The sequence below is a fragment of the Theropithecus gelada genome, chromosome X (assembly GCF_003255815.1).
Source record: "Theropithecus gelada isolate Dixy chromosome X, Tgel_1.0, whole genome shotgun sequence".
Taxonomy (NCBI): Eukaryota; Metazoa; Chordata; class Mammalia; order Primates; family Cercopithecidae; genus Theropithecus; species Theropithecus gelada.
In genome coordinates this window covers 113922012-113938618 of record NC_037689.1, presented here as the reverse complement: position 1 = coordinate 113938618, position 16607 = coordinate 113922012, and positions in this window count along the sequence as shown.

Genomic DNA, 16607 nt, shown 5'->3' with positions numbered 1-16607 from the left:
CGTTAAACCATCAAAGATCAAAGAGACAAAGAAGGCCATTACATAATGGTAAAGGGATCAATTCATCAGAAAGAGCTAACTATCCTAAATATATATGCACCCAATACTGGAGCACCCAGATTCATAAAGCATGTCCTTAGAAACATACAAAGAGACTTAGATTCCCAAACAATAATAATGGGAGACTTCAACACCCCACTGTCAACATTAGACAGATCAACGAGACAGAAACTTAGCAAGGATATCCAGGAATTGAACTCAACTCTGCACCGAACGGACCTAATAGATATCTACAGAACTCTCCACCCCAAATCAACAGAATATACATTCTTCTCAGCACCACATCACACTTATTGCAAAATTGACCACATAGTTGGAAGTAAAGCACTCCTCAGCAAATGTTAAAGAACAGAAATTATAACAAAGTGTCTCTCAGACCACAGTGCAATCAAACTAGAACTCAGGACTAAGAAATTCAATCAAAACCGCTCAACAACATGGAAACTGAACAACCTGCTCCTGAATGACTACTGGGTACAGAACGAAATGAAAGCAGAAATAAAGATGTTCTTTGAAACCAATGAGAACAAAGATACAACACACTAGAATCTCTGGGATACATTTAAAGCAGTGTGTAGAGGGAAATTTATAGCACTAAATGCCCACAAGAGAAAGCTGGAAAGATCTAAAATTGATACCCTAACATCACAATTAAAAGAACTAGAGAAGCAAGAGCAAACATGTTCAAAAGCGAGCAGAAGGCAAGAAATAACTAAGATCAGAGCAGAACTGAAGGAGATAGAGACACAAAAAACCCTCCAAAAAATCAATGAATTCAAGAGCTGGTTTTTTGAAAGATCAACAAAATTGATAGACCGCTGACAAGACTAATAAAGAAGAAAAGAGAGAAGAATCAAATAGATGCAATAAAAAATTATAAAGGGGATATCATCACCGACCCCACAGAAATACAGGCTACCATCAGAGAATACTATAAATACCTCTACACAAATAAACTAGAAAATCTAGAAGAAATGGATAATTTCCTGGACACTTACACTCTCCCAAGACTAAACCAGGAAGAAGTTGAATCCCTGAATAGACCAATAGCAGGCTCTGAAAGTGAGGTAATAATTAACAGCCTACCAACCAAAAAAAGTCCAGGACCAGATGGATTCACAGCCAAATTCTACCAGAGGTACAAGGAGGAATTGGTACCATTCCTTCTGAAACTATTCCAATCAATAGAAAAAGAGGGAATCCTCCCTAACTCATTTTACGAGACCAACATCATCCTGATACCAAAGCCTGGCAGAGATACAACAAAATAAAGAGAACTTTAGACCAATATCCCTGATGAACATCAATGCAAAAATCTTCAATAAAATACTGGCAAACTGAATCCAGCAGCACATCAAAAAACTTATCCACCATGATCAAGTGGGCTTCATTCCTGGGATGCAAGGCTCGTTCAACATACGCAAATCAATAAACATAATCCAGCATATAAACAGAACCAAAGACAAAAACTACATGATTATCTCAATAGATGCAAAGGACCTCTTCAAGGAGAACTACAAACCACTGCTCAGTGAAATAAAAGAGGACACAAACAAATGGAAGAACATACCATGCTCATGGATAGGAAGAATCAAGATTGTGAAAATGGCCATACTGTCCAAGGAAATTTATAGATTCAATGCCATCCCCACTAAGCTACCAATGACTTTCTTCACAGAATTGCAAAAAACTGCTTTAAAGATCATATGGAACCAAAAAAGACCCTGCATTGCCAAGACAATCCTAAGCCAAAGAACAAAGCTGGAGGCATCACACTACCTGACTTCAAACTATACTACAAGGCTACAGTAACCAAAACTGCATGGTACTGGTACCAAAACAGAGATATAGACCAATGGAACAGAACAGAGCCCTCAGAAATAATACCACACATCTACAGCCATCTGATCTTTGACAAACCTGACAAAAACAAGAAATGGGGGAAGGATTCCCTATTTAATAAATGGTGCTGGGAAAATTGGCTAGCCATAAGTAGAAAGCTGAAACTGGATCCTTTCCTTACTCCTCATACAAAAATTAATTCAAGATGGATGAGAGACTTAAATGTTAGACTTAAAACCATAAAAACCCTAGAAGAAAACCTAGGTAATACCATTCAGGACATAGGCATGGGCAAGGACTTCATGTCTAAAACACCAAAAGCAATGGTGACAATAGCCAAAATTGACAAATGGGATCTAATTAAACTAAAGAGCATCTGCACAGGGAAAGAAACTACCATCAGAGTGAACAGGCAGCCTACAGAATGGGAGAAAAGTTTTGCAATCTACTCATCTGACAAAGGGCTAATATCCAGAACCTACAAAGAACTCAAACAAATTTACAAGAAAAAAACAAACAACCCCATCAAAAAGTGGGCAAAGGATATGAACAGACACTTCTCAAAAGAAGACATTCATACAGCCAACAGACACATGAAAAAATGCTCATCATCACTCTCCATCAGAGAAATGCACATCAAAACCACAATGAGATACCATCTCACACCAGTTAGAATGGGTCTTTTTGGTTCTATATGATCTTTAAAGCGGTTTTTTGCAATTCTGTGAAGAAAGTCATTGGTAGCTTAATGGGGATGGCATTGAATCTATAAATTTCCTTGGACAGTATGGCCATTTTCACAATATTGATTCTTCCTATCCAAGAGCGTGGTATGTTCTTCCATTTGTTTGTGTCCTCTTTTATTTCACTGAGCAGTGGTTTGTAGTTCTCCTTGAAGAGGTCCTTGCATCTATTGAGATAATCATGTAGTTTTTGTCTTTGGTTCTGTTTATATGCTGGATTATGTTTATTGATTTGCATATGTTGAACGAGCCTTGCATCCCAGGAATGAAGTCCACTTGATCATGGTGGATAAGCTTTTTGATGTGCTGCTGGATTCAGTTTGCCAGTATTTTATTGAAGATTTTTGCATTGATGCTCATCAGGGATATTGGTCTAAAGTTCTCTTTATTTTGTTGTATCTCTGCCAGGCTTTGGTATCAGGATGATGTTGGTCTCGTAAAATGAGTTAGGGAGGATTCCCTCTTTTTCTATTGATTGGAATAGGGACAATACTTTAAGACATTTTGTCCATCAGTGACAGACTGGATTAAGAAAATGTGGCACATATATGCCATGGAATACTATGCAGCCATAAAAATGAATGAGTTCATGTCCTTTGTAGGGACATGTTTGCAGCTGGAAACCATCATTCTCAGCACACTATTGCAAGAACTGAAAACCAAATACCACATGTTCTCACTCATAGGTGGGAATTCAACAATGAGATCACCTGGACACAGGAAGGGGATCATCACACACCGGGTCCTATTGTGGTGGGGTGGGGGAGAGGGATAGCATTAGGAGATATACCTAATGTATATGACAAGTTAATGGGTGCAGCACACCAACATGGCACATGTATACATATGTAACAAACCTGCACGTTGTGCACATGTACCCTAGAACTTAAAGTATAACAATAAAAATAAAATAAAATAAAATTTTATATAATTACCAATAAATTATTTTTTAGAAAAGGAAATTCCCACTCAATATAATGAAATCATGGATAGGAAAGTAACAAAAATGTTTGACATTTGCACCCCACTCTATGAAGACTGCTGAAACAAGTTATATGTATATTTTCACAATGGTTAGTATGGTGCAAGCTATGTAATAGATACATAATACATATGCAATGGTTGATAAAGAAGAGCATACTTAACTGCAAACAGGGCCTGGGACAAACTATTGTAGCAAGAGGCAACATTCCCTTGGAAAATGTTTCGTCCCAGCAGAGAAGAAGGAGGAATATGGGGAAGTGGGTAGGGATGAGGACAAAAATAATGAAAAGAAGGAAAAAACACACACTACAAAGTAAATTGTGAAGACAGTAGGATGCGTTGAAGGGAATGCTGAAAGAGGGAGTTATTAATGATGGCAATGAAAGCAGCAGAAGAAAATCAAACAAAGGAGAACAAACAAGAGGACTGCATAACCACAACATGTATGCAATCACCATTATACAAATCAGTAAAAGCACATATGACTGTATAATGAAAGTAAATAAAATAATTACATAACTTTTAAAAATGATAAGAAATGGAAACAAAAGTTTTACATAAGCCCCACGGAATGTTGCCCATGAGAATTTAGGGGTTTGTACATTTAGAAATAAAATGGAACGTGTCTACTCACCTGGGTGAAAGGGGCAATAGGCGAATATCCCTACAAGTTGCATATACTCGATGGCCCAGCAATTCTGCTTGGAATTGGAGTTTATCCTATAGACAGACTCATATATTAACTCAGAGCTACAAAGATGTATGTACAACATACAGAAAGAACATGAGAGTGTGATCTGATATGCGACCTTGTGCAGAACAAGAAAGAAAAGATGACAAAAACACAGTGGGCTGATGAGAGAACCCCAGAGCAGGAGTGAATATTGTATGAAATCCTGAGTTTATGTATGCATCTTGCAGTTTGGAATTTTATTTCCCTTGCTGTGAAGTTCCATGCTGCAAAATTTTACACATAGAGAAAAGTGTGAATCCTAGATATAATGTATACTTCTATTGTCCTGAATTAATCATTATTCTAAGCCAGTAGTAACCCATAAAATTCAGAGAAAAGCTATGTTACCTGCTTTTTCATCTGTTCTCTTTCCTACATAGATAATTTTCTTAAGAATAGATGTCAACATTTGAGCAAATAAGCTCTAATCTTACAGTAAATGCTTACCAAGTCCCTAAATCTTGACAGATCTTGAGCCTTTGGCTGTGTCTATGCTTGCCAAATCTCAATATTTAAAAATATCAAAGTATACAAATATTTTCCAATATTCCCTTAAATGCTTAGTGTAAATACAGAACTCATACTTTTACTGAGCACCAGAACCACAGGCTGAGTCAGAAGGGGAATACAAAAGAAATAGAAAATGTGATATTTGAGGAACTCAAAAGGTACCACAGTGAACCTAGGCCGATGCTCTGTTTTCCATCCCTACATGACTGCCTCATCATAAGTAGCATCCCACAGCTACTCTTCTTAGACATGAGAGAATGCATGCAATCTCTTAGTTCAGTGCCTAACACATACTAAGTGATCATTTGCCCAGTTCATCTTCCTGACTCTAAACATATCATTTGACCCTCAGGCCTATAAAGAGTCTAAGCCTTTTGATGATCTGTCCTCTAGCTCTTTGCTTTCTAATGTATGGTTTGTGAATCAGTAGCATGGGCATCACTGAGATGACTTTAAGAAATGCAGAATCTCAGGCTCCACTCTAAACCTACTGAATCAGAACCTAGATTTTAGCAAGATACCCAGGTGATTCATATGCACAACAACAGAAGTTGCCAAACCTCACCAAATTATAATCAACCCAGATATTCAGTCTCAGTTGGTCTGGGCGAGCACAGGCATTATTTTCAAAATATTTTCAAAAGCCTCTCAAGTAATTCTAAGGTGCATCTAGGGTTGAGAATTACTGCAGGGTTTTGCTCATGTCACTCCATTTTCTACCCTTTTGATGGTAACTCTAAGTGAAAAACACTCTACTCAAAAGCAACTCAACTGTGTGTTTGCTATCTCATTTATTCATTCAGAAAATACTAGGCGATTTCTCTGTTCAAGGCACCATGACAGCTTCCTTAAATAGCATTGTAAACACGAATGACAATGCTCTGCTTTCATGAAGTTTGCATTGTAGTATTAGAGAATGAGCAAATTCATGGGCAATTACATACAAGATAAGGATGAGTCATTTAGTAGCAGAACTACAGGGTGATGAGAAAGCAAACACAGAGGGCTCTACATGATTATAGAGTAATCAACATATTTTTCCAGATAAATACTTGAAAGCAAAACATCCAGATGAGTACATTCTTTATCATACTTTGTTCTCATACTGAAATTAAGATAGTTGTCCTCAAAAAGGTTTTCTCTGCTGAGATGTATCTGTAGTGCTTACCTAAGTACAATATGCCCCCCTACCCCATGGTGGCATGAGTATTTTACGAAAGAAGGAAACAGTAATTTTGCCTCATGAAAAGCTAATCAGTGCAGTATTTTTACCACTCAAAAGCTATTGAATAATTATAGTAAAATTTCTGTGAAGTCTTAGAATTCTTTTTTCCACCAATTGCTAGATTGGCTACTGTGACTGAATTGACTGCCCTGTTCAGTGGACATATCCAAGTATCTGCCTGTCACTTTGTGAATAAATCTTGTATTCATTTCGTTTCATGTTGTATACAGTATGTATAAAAATAGTAAAACTTAAGTTACAAATGCCCTCACTGCCACACGATTTTCACAATTAACCAATTTAGTGAAGTTGTGATTAAAAGTCAAGGGCTTTATTGGGGGAAAAAGGCCTATTCCAATGGAGAGTTTGCGACTGGGAAGCTCTGAGGTCCTGGGTTCTTGGATTTCAGCTTCCTTATCTGTAAGTCAGAATAATAATAGTACCTATCTCATAGAAGTACTGTGAGGCTTAATCACTTGTGTAAAGCTTATAGCTCTGCCTAGAACAAAGTAACCTTCAGCATTAAGTGTTGTTGTTCTAGCTAATTGCAAATTCTCTGAATATATGAGTTCCAGTCAGTATTTACAGTCAGAAGTTGAAAATGCCACATTTTTTTTCTATTAAAGCCTCATACTAAAAATATTTCCTTCTATAGTGCAACATGTAAAATATTTTTTTTTTTTTTTTTTTTTTTTTTTGACAAAGTTTCACTCTGTCACCCAGGTTGAAGTGTGGTGGCACCATTCGGCTCACTGCATCCTCTGCCACCCAGTTTCAAGCAATTCTCCTGCCTCAGCCCCTCAAGTAGCTGGGATTACAGGTGCCTGCCACCGTGCCTGGTTATTTTTTGTACTTTTAGTAGAGATGGTGTTTCACCATGTTGGCTAGGCTGCTCTTGAACTCCTGACCTTGTGATCCACACACCTCAGCCTCCCAAAGTGCTGGGATTACAGGTGTGAGACACTGCACCCAGCCCATGTGAAATATTTCAACAGCATCATTAGACAAGCTACTGAAAAGAAAAGCAGTATTGGAACAAATATTTGTGGAAGACTGTTACCCTGCTGACCACAGTAAACCTTATACTACTTTTTATATGTCTCAATGATCAATGATCATGTCACAAATGAGTCCTTGGTGAGGAGAAATAGTTCTTGGGTCTGGAGAGGCCATTAGTAACACACTTGGAGTCTTTCTTTAAGTCATGCATTTCCCATGATGTATAGATTTTAAGTTCATTTGGCTACAAAAGCCCTTTACTTAAATTAGCAAAGGATTGATTTAAAATAGTAATAAAAGTAAATGGTATCTTAATGAGCATCACAGTAATTGTATAACAGCTTAAGAACTATATTCATAGAAACAAGAGCACAAGAAACTGATTATGATCACAAATAAATAGTTATTAGCCATAGGTCAGACTTCCGTTCCTTTCTTTGTGTTTTTGGCCTTGGGGCCAGAATAGTTTCCTGTAAACAAAATAATTATTCTTCCTTATCTTCCTGTTCCTTTTGCTATATTAATACATATTTGGCATGCCCCCATATACTGTTTATGGCAAAATGAGATGAGTGAGCTAATTCAGATTAAATAGCTGACTTTCCACCCAAATCCCTTGCCAAAGACAAACTGAACTTTTAAAGGTTTGGCAATGTGAATTTATTTTTGCATTATTATTATTATTATTATTATTATTTTACTTGGAGGCGTCATGGTATAATTTTACTTTTATGCATTTTGTAGTGGTTGGACATGTAAGGTTTTGGGGGAGTTTATTTAAGTTAGTGTAGTAGAATATTTATGTAAGGCATCTCATTTTTAAGAATTACAGAAGGGGATATCAGTGCATATGTAAATAATTCTATACATATTTTACATCCCTGATGCTGTTTTTAAAGCTTTTTGCAAATAAATATATATAATTATAATTTGTCAATTTACAATGATAAAAAAGCTTCCTTGAAATGTTGACTGTAGCCCAACACAAAGCATTCAATTACAAAGAAAGAAAAAGATCAAAATAGGCACTAATTTAGGACTGTGGACCAATAAACTTCAATCTTAGCCATAAATAAGATTGTTTCAGAAAAAAAGAGAGTCAATTTTTTATTCTAACTCGCAATGTTTTCCCACAACCAACCAAAAATACGAGAATAGAAAATTGGATGGAATTACAGTACTAACAGTTCTACTTGATATGTTGTCTAAATAGACTTGAGTAGCCAGACACAAGTATCTTGAAACTTAATGCAAGTAATTCAGGATCTGTGCCCTCAAAAATGTTATCATATGAGGTTAGGCAGCCCAGATAGGTCAATTAGTTAAAGTAATTTGAAGAACAAAGCCAACTCAGCTTGTGCTGTTCCTCTGTCTTATTTGGAAGTGGGGAGTTAAAATGTGCTGCAAAGTTGGCTTTGGTCATAGAGAAATCTTTTAACCCGTAGGAGTTTTTTCAACTTAGCTTCTATGAATCTTTGTCATCAACATTATTGTCTTCACCATCATCACAGTAGAAATTCAAGGATAATATTCACACCTCAAAAGATGTACTTCATACATTACTAACGAATTATCTATTGGCTCCTCCACAGAGATTTTCATAGATCAGTTTAAAAATGTTTTGCAAATTCCTTCTTAATTTCTTCATTGACCCACTGGTCTTTCCGGATCATATTGTTTAATTTTCATGTATTCATATAGTTTCCAAAATTTCTCTTGTTACTGATATCTAGTTTTATTCCACTGGGGTCAGAGAAGATGCTTGATGTTATTTAATTTTTTTGAAAGTTTTAAGACCCGTATTGTGGCCTAATATATGGTCTGTCCTTGAAAATGATCCATGTCTTGAGAAAAAGAATGTGTATTCTGCAGTCATTGGATGAAATGTTCTGTAAATATCTATTAGATCCATATGGTCTATAGTGCAGATTAAGTCCAATGTTTCTTTGTTGATTTTCTGTCTAAAATAATCTGTTCAATACTGAATGTGGGATATTGACTTTTCTAGGTATTATTTTACTGGGACCTATTTCTCTCTTTAGCTCTAATAATATTTGCTCCATTTATCTGGGTGCTCCAGTATTGGGTGCATATCTATTTACAATTATTATATTGCCTTGCTGAATTGATCCCTTAATCATTATATAATGACCTCCTTTGTCTCTTCTTATAGTTTTTGTCTTGAAATCTATTTTGTCTAATGTAAGTTTAGCTACTGCTGCTCATTTTTGGTTTCTGTTGCCATGGAATATCTTTTTCCATCTTTTTATTTTCAGTCTATGTGTATATTTACATGTGAAGTGTGTTTCTTGCAATCAAGGGGTCATTGAGTCTCATTTCTTTATCCGTTCAGAAATTCTGTCTTCTGATTGAAGAGTTTATTCAATTTACATTCAATGTTATTATTGATACGTTTGGACTTACTTCTGCTATTTTGTTATTTGTTTTCTAGTTGTTTCTGGTTTTCTCCTTCTTTCCTTACTTCCTGTCTTTCTTTTAGTGAAAGTGATTTTCTGTGATCGTATAATTTAATTTCTTCCTTTTTATTTGTTTGTGTATCCATTGTATGTTTTTTGATTTGAGGTTACCATGAAGCTTGCAAATACTCTCACGTGATGCATAATTTTGAGTTGATAACAACTTAACACTGCTTAAATAAACAAGCTAACAAGCAAGAAGAAAACTGTTGAAAACTCTACACTTTAACTTCATCTTCCCACTTTTAAATTTTTTGTTGTTTCTATTTATATCCTATTGTACTGTCTGTGTCTTCAAAAGTTGTTGCAGTTATTATTTCTGATTGGTTCATCTTTCACTCTTTCTACTTGAAATAATAACGGTTTACACGCCACAATTACAATGTTATAATATTCTGTGTTTTTCTGTGCACTTAACTGTTGTCAGTAAATTTTGTACCTTTTTTAAATTCCTCAGCTTTTGTTTATCTGGGAAAGTCTTTATTTCTCCTTCATGTTTGAAGGATATTTTACCTGGATATACTAGTATTTTCAAATAGCCTGTCTTCAAGCTCACTTATTCTTTCTTCTGTTTGATCAATTTTTGTATTAATAGATTCTGATGCATTCTTGAGTATGTCAGTTGCATTTTTTCAACTCCAGAATTTTTTATTGATTCTTTTAAATTATTTCAATCTCTTTGTAAAAATGTATCTGATAGAATTATGAATTCCTTCTCTGTGTTATCTTGAATTTATTTGAGTTTCTTCAATTCAGCTCTTTTGAATCCTCTGTCTGAAGGTCCACATATCTCTGTTTCTCCAGGGTTGGTTCCTGGTGCCTTCTCTAGTTCATTTGGTGAAAACATGTTTTCCTGAATGGTACTGATACTTGTTCTTTTGGCCTTAAAGAGCTCTGTATTTATTGTAGTCTTCATAGTCTTGGCTTATTTGTACCCATACTTCTTGGGAAGTCTTTGCAGGTATTTGAAAAGACTTGGGTGTTGTGATCTAAGCTGTATTTGTATTATGGGTCACAACAAGCCCATTAGCGTTGTGCTTCTTTGCAGATTCATGGAGGTACCCTCCTGGTGGCCTTCGATAAGATCCAGAAGATTTCTCTGGATTCACAGGCAGAGATTCTCTTTCTTTTCCCTTACCTTCTCCCTAACAAAAGGTGTCTCTCACTCTGTGCTGAGCCACCTGATTCTGGGGGAGAGAGAGTAACACAAGCACAACTGTGGCCTCTACCATTGATACTGCATTAGGTCAGACTTGAAGCCAGCTCAACACTGGGTCTCGCCCAATGCTTAGTGTAACCACTATCTGGCTACCACCTATGTTTGTTCAAGGCCCTAGGGCTCTACAATCACCAGGTGGTGAAGCCAGCCAGGCTTTTGTCCTTTTCTTCAGGGCAGTGATTTTTCCTAGGCCCCGGGTAGGTCTAGAGATGCCATCTTGGAGTTAAAAACTGATGTAAAAAAATTTATAAGTCTATCTGGTGTTCTATTCTACTGTGGCTGAACTGGCCCTCCAACCATGAGAAACAGTCTTTCTCACTCTTTCCTCCCCTTTCAACAGGCAGAGGAACCTTTCCCCATGGCCACCACTCCCACAGGTTCACAGGGAGTACTGACGGGCTACCACCAGTGTTCCCTTAAAGCCCAAGAGCCCAAAGGCTTTTCACTCAGCTTGTGGTGAATGCTGCTTGACCATCCTTCAGGTCAATATGCTCCCCTACAACCCAGGGCAGGTCTACAAATGCCATTCAAGAGTAAAGGCCTGTACTCAGGGACCACAAGAGTCTGCTTGGTGCTCTACCTCACTGTGGCCAAGCTCGTACCTAAGGTGCAAGACAAAGTCCCCTTTACTTTTCTGTCTGTTTTTCTCAAGCAGAAGGATTTTCTCACCATAGACAGCACAGCTGGGAATGTTCTGGGTCTCACCTGAAGCCAGCATATCTGAGAGTTTCGCCCAATTCCTATGACTTACTACCTGGCTACTGCTGCTTGTTCTTTAGGGCCCAAGAACTCTTTAGCCTACAGGTGATGGATCCTGCCAGGACTTGGTCCTTCCCTTCAAGACAGCAGGTTTTCTTCTGGACCTGGGTATGTCTAGAAATATCATTCAGGAGCTAGGGAATGGAATGAGGGCCTCAAGATTCTAACTGGTGCTTGTGTCCTATAGAACTCTGGCCGAGCTGCTATCCAAGATGCAAGACAAAATTCCTCTTTATGTTTCCCTCCCCTCTCCTGAAGCAGAAAGAATGGGTTTCTTTTGGAGTCACAAGCTGTGTTGCCTGGGCTTGGGGGAGGGGTGACAAAAGCAATCCATTAGCTGCCCCAGCTGGTGTCTCAGTAAGTCACGTGCTCCCCAAGTCCTCAAGTCTACTGGCTCTGAGCCCAGCTCAGCGGTAAGACTAGCAGTCTTTGTGGCCTAGCCTGCCTGTCAAGTTTAATTTGAGCCCTAAAGTATTTCAGCCTGCGGTCGTGAGGTTTTCCAGAACTCAAGTTCTAACCCTTGGAGTGAGCAATTCTCCTCTGGCTAGGGCTGGTCTGAATGATCCCTCTGTGAGGGCATCAGCTGATTTCAGCCCTGTTGTTGTGACAGGTCAGCGCTGAGTTCAAGGAAAAGTCTCACTTTGCTGTGTCCTCCCTCTCCCAGTCACACAGATTTTTCCAGACCCCATTGCCACTGTGGGGTTATGGGAGATGGGTAGCACTGGAAATTTAAGAGTGTCTTTTCTACCCTCTTCAGTGCCTCTTTCAGCACTATGAAGTTAAAACCAGATATTGTGTGGGTTTACCTGATTTTTGCTTCTTATGAAAGTTTTCTTCTGGTTCTTCCAACTAAGCCTAAAATAGTCTAAAATAAAAATTTACCTCCACATTATTACTTTATCCAGCTACCATTCAAATTTACATTTCTCTTTACTTCTAAACTTGTCAAAAACCAAGAGTTTATTTCCTACTACTTGCGTGTCGTTAGCACCCACTTTCTCCTTGGCACTTTGTAATCTAGCTTTTTCTGTGCAGATAGTTGAATCTGGTGTGCCTATGAGTGGGATAATCGTGGGGCTTTCTATTCTACCACTTTGCTCCACCCCTTCTCTGAAGTTTTTTTATTTTTTTAAACCTCTTCTAACACCTAATTTCATCTCCACCTTCAGATGATTACTACCTTCGTTACTGCAATATTGAAGCCATATAACATGAGAAAATATTTCAATCTCAGAAGCATTCTAGAATCATAATCATTCTCTTTTCCTCATATTTCATCTCATGTAATGGATGGATCCTTCCTTCTTGCCAAATAAAACCTATGACACTTTAACTTTAGTGCCAACCCTACATCAATTATCCACTGCATTAGTTAGGGTTAGGTTCAACTGCAGGTGATAGAAAGCCCAAAACAACAGTGGTTTGAGCAAGATTGATTTCCACTAAGATAAATCTAAGCATCCCTGGACTAGTACATTAGCTCCATAATCATGAGGTCCCAAATCCCTAATATCTTGTTCTTCTATTCCCAACATAATGCTTTCACCACAAAGTCTGTCTCATAAACCAAGAACTACAGCTCTATACAGTAAGTACACAGTCCAGACAACAGGAAGCAGAAAAAAGGACAAGAAAAGGGTACTCCTTCCTTTTCAGATCACTTTCTAGAAATGCACATATTACTTCTGCTTACATCCCATGGACCAGAGGTTAGTCATATAGCCAAAGCTAGCTTCCAAGGTGACTGGGTAATAAACCTTTGCGTGAGCTTAGACAAAATTTGATATTTCTATTACTAAGGAAGGAAGAGACAGATATTGAGGCATTATTGGCAGTTTCCATGGCACCTCCCCCCCTTTTGATACTTATCTTTAGTCTATAATTTTCTTCTGGTTCTTCCAACTAAGCCTATAAATATCCTAAAATAAAAATTTCCTTCCACATAATTCCTTTCTCCAGCTACCATCCAAATTTACATCTTTCCTTACTTCTACACTTGTCAAAAACCAAAAATTTATTTCCTATTGCTTGCATTTTGTTACCACCCACTTTCTCCTTCACACTTTGTAATCTAGCTAAGATTCCAATTACTATTAAAACTACCTTCTTCTATGTCACCAGTGACTTTCTTATAAAATTCAATTACTTATTTGTCCTTGTAGTACTTGTTAAATATAAATTATTGCCATGGAATACACTATGGTAAAAACTAAATACACATGCCAAGTAAGTAGTTGGATATTAAAGGAGATAATCTTATTTCATGGATTTTGTGTTTTGAATGCAAATCTAAAATGGTTTGCTTTTAAGAGAGACATTTTGACTCAATAATGTATGTCATAATAATTTTTCTTGTGAAATGAATGCAGAGATAGATACTTTGGATATGGCTGCTTAGCCAAAACTAAATAATACTTCACACAAATATATGTGAAATTAAGTAATAAAACTTGCCAAAGGAAATGTTATATATAGCAAAGAATTTGGCACACATTATTTAACTTGTTTTTCAGATCTCTGGTTTTCACTTCAGTTGTCAATCTGCTTATATTTGTAATCTATTAGATTAGAGTCATTGGATTTTTGTTTCCAATGATTCTTTCACTTAACTTTGGCTTGACATGACTACTACACACAAAAATAGTAGGAGCAAAAGAGAATTGTTTTTTCTTACAGTGGAAAGGTGTATTTTCCTAAGTCTCTTCTTAAAACCTTGCAATGCCTGTGAGGGAAATAATGTGAGAAAGAAGGACTGTATGGACATATAAAACCACTATTTTTATAAGAAACCAAACTTTTTGGAGCACCTTGACTGCAAAGGTGAGCTACTGTAAATCTATCAAGGTAGAGGGCACAAACCATGGTTCAAAAGATATTTATAATGTCTAGCAACTGATTGTCATAATTAGAAATGTTTCTCTCTAACATCTCTGATCTCTGTACTTATGACTTCTGACTCTTATCCAGCAAGTATCACTGAACTTCACATTACTCAGTCTTTTACTCCATATGCTATCACTTGTCTGCCAATCTGGGCTCCTTTCTGCTTCATAGATTTATATCAACTTGAATTTAATTCATGTCTTCAAGTTCTTGACGTCAAAGTTGCACGTCATTTCCTCTCCTGTTTTCATTTCAGCATGAACATCATCTGACAATCCTGGGTTCCACAGCTTCAAGCATAGCAGTGTCCAACCCTGGACATTAGACCTATCTACAAAGATTTTAAAAATCTGTCAATGACCAGACCCTATCCCCAGTATTCTAATTTAAGTGGATTGAGATGGGGATAGGCATTGGTAGTTTTAAAGAGCTCCACAGGTCACTCTAATCTACAGCCAGGTTTGAAAACCACCAGTCTAGCTTCTGTTTCCATCCAAAATAACTATAAAGACTACTCAGGGAACTGCTCTATTACCCTCTCCTGGCACCAGGCAACACTGCCTTCAGTGGTTCCATGGAACTCCGTAAACTCAGATGCCACCAAGATTCAATTAGATATAAGATATCTATTTATTTATTCAACAAACATGTAACAAGTATTCACTCTTTTCTAAATAGTCAAAGAAAATTTGAATGTAGTCCTTTTCCTCCAGAGCATACATATTAGTGGAGTAGGCGGTGAGGAAACAAATAATTATAGGAACATGACAACTGCTTTGATAGAGACATAAGAGAAATACTATAGAAACACATAAGAGGGAGCAATTATCCCTCTGTAAAGGTCATAGAATACTTCCTGAAGTATATTTTAATCTTAAAAGAGTAAGCAGAAGTTTACCAGGAAGGCAAGAGAAGATAAGCACAAGGGGCAAACCAAGCAAAAACACAAAGAAAAGAAATTTCGTAGAAAGGTACATGGATGCATTAAATTTTGTATTTATTAATGGCATAAATTTGAAGAAAATACTAAGAATTTAGGAGTATTGTCAATGCTTGTTTTAAAAATATATTAAAATAATATCCAGTGAATGCGAAGTGCTATGACATTTTTGTAAACAAGATTAAATCACCTTGAATCTACCTATGGCATATTTATTTTTACTGTTGCTTCAGCTTATTAGCAAATTCTGTCACTTCAAGTTGTTTTCAAACAATTATGAAGCTCTTTGGGTTAGATTGTCTTTCTGTATGATTGGTTGTTATGAAATCTGTGTATTCCTTCCCTTTCAAGTCTCAGTGACTTATGTTTGATATGAATTGATTCCCACTTCCATCTAAAGAAACAATCTTCTATCTATAAGGTGCATGGCTCAGGACTTTAACTTTGTTAAGTATTCAAACCCTTGTTTAGTAACAAACTATTTAAAATTTTTTGTAACATGTTAATTTGACTATAGAAACATGCCCTAATAGGATTTATGATGTTTTGTCATTTGGTCCTGATCTCTGGGAACTTCATACACCACACTCTACAAAATGGCACAAGGCCCATTTGAAAGGCAACTGAGACAACAGTGAGAGTCACGCCTTACATACTTTCACACATCTCCTTTAAAATAAAAATCCCTGCCAGAGTTTTCCTGTTTTTACTTTCCAACTGGGCTTAGTGCTATATTACATTCAAAAATTCCAAGCTGAGTATTAAAAAGTTAAAAAATAACAGATGCTGGTGAGGTTGTGAAGAAAAGGGAATACTTATACGCTGTTGGTGGGAGTGTAAATTAGTTCAGCCATTGTGGAAAGCAGTTTGGTGATTTCTAAAAAAACTTAAAACAGAATTACCATTCCATCCAAGAATCTCATTACTGAGTATGTATCCAAAGGAATATAGATCATTCTACCATAAAGACACATGCGCAGGTATGTTCACTGCAGCACTATTTGCACTAGCAAAGAAATGAAATCAATCTAAATGCCTATCACTGGTAAACTGGATAAAGAAAATGTGGTACATGTACAGGATGGACTACTACACATTCATAAAAAGTGCAAGATTATGTGCTTTGCAGCAACATGGATGGAATTGGAGGCCATTATCTTAAGCAAATTAATGTAGAAACAGAAAACCAAATACTACATGTTCTCATTTATAAGTACGAGCAAAAACCTGAGT